This window comes from Sorex araneus, chromosome 3 (assembly GCF_027595985.1).
Source record: "Sorex araneus isolate mSorAra2 chromosome 3, mSorAra2.pri, whole genome shotgun sequence".
Taxonomy (NCBI): domain Eukaryota; kingdom Metazoa; phylum Chordata; class Mammalia; order Eulipotyphla; family Soricidae; genus Sorex; species Sorex araneus.
The window spans coordinates 55625187-55626300 of record NC_073304.1 but is presented as its reverse complement, the minus strand read 5'-3'; the positions used below and the strand labels follow the sequence as shown (position 1 = coordinate 55626300).

The following is a 1114-nucleotide window of genomic DNA, read 5'->3' as shown; positions in this document are numbered from 1 at the left end:
CTGTAAATTAAAATAACTGTAACATAATTTCTATTTTTGAACCTGGCAAGCTACTGAGAATATCTCGCCCCCACGGCAGAGCCTGGCAAGCTACCCGTGGCGTATTCCATGTGACAAAAACAGTAACAACAAGTCTCACAATGCAGACATTACTGGTGCCCACTCAAGCAAATTGATGAGCAATGCGATGACAGTGACAGTGAAATTTGATAGAAAAGCCCTATAATTCCTTATTGGAACATACAAACTGTTCAAGTATTATATTTAGTCTTCTTTTTATTTTCATTCTTTTATTTTTGTGTTTATGTGTGTTTGTTTGGGTCACATGCAGCAATGTTCAGTGGGTACTCCTGGTTCTGTACTCAGAAATTACTTCTAATGGTAGTTGGGGAACCATATAGGATGCCAGGGATCCCAGATTGGTAGGCACGCTATTCAGACCCATAATTTTCTACTATGAGTAAAGTAGCTAGTAGGAATTTAATTCAGAGAATTATAACATAAAATTTATAATCACTAAACTTTTAAAGAATAATATATTGCACTAATATATAACATTGCAACACTGTAACACTGTCATCCCATTGTTCATTGATTTGTTCGATGTAACTTTGGAACCAGTAACTCGGGCACCAGTAACTCACCCATTGTGAGACTTGTTACTGTTTTTGGCATGTCAAATACGCCACGGGTAGCTTGTCATGCTCTGCCATGCGGGCGGGATACTCTCAGTAGCTTGCCGGACTCTCTGAAGAGGACGGAGGAATCAAACCTGGGTCGGCCACATGGCAAACACCCTACCCGTTGTACTATTGCAGCACATATAATAAATTGGAACGATACAGAGAAGATTAGCATGGTTCCTGTGCACTAATATATATAATAAATATTTGCAAAATAAATAAACCAGTGGGCTGGAGTGATAGCGCAGCTGGTAAGGCGTTCACCTTGCATGTGACAGACCCAGGTTTCAATTCCTCCACCCCTCTCAGAGAGTACAGCAAGCTACCGAGAGTATCTCACCCCCACGGTAGAACTTGGCAAGCAACCCGTGGCATATTCGATATGCCAAGAACAGTAACAACAAGTCTCACAATGGAGATGTCTGGTGCCC

At 41.2% G+C, this 1114-nt stretch overlaps 1 pseudogene; it reads left to right on the top strand.

Annotated features, from left to right (window-relative positions):
* The first annotated feature begins 806 nt into the window (after positions 1 to 806).
* Positions 807 to 892, top strand: LOC129403894 (U6 spliceosomal RNA; annotated as a pseudogene).
* Positions 893 to 1114: the final 222 nt, after the last annotated feature.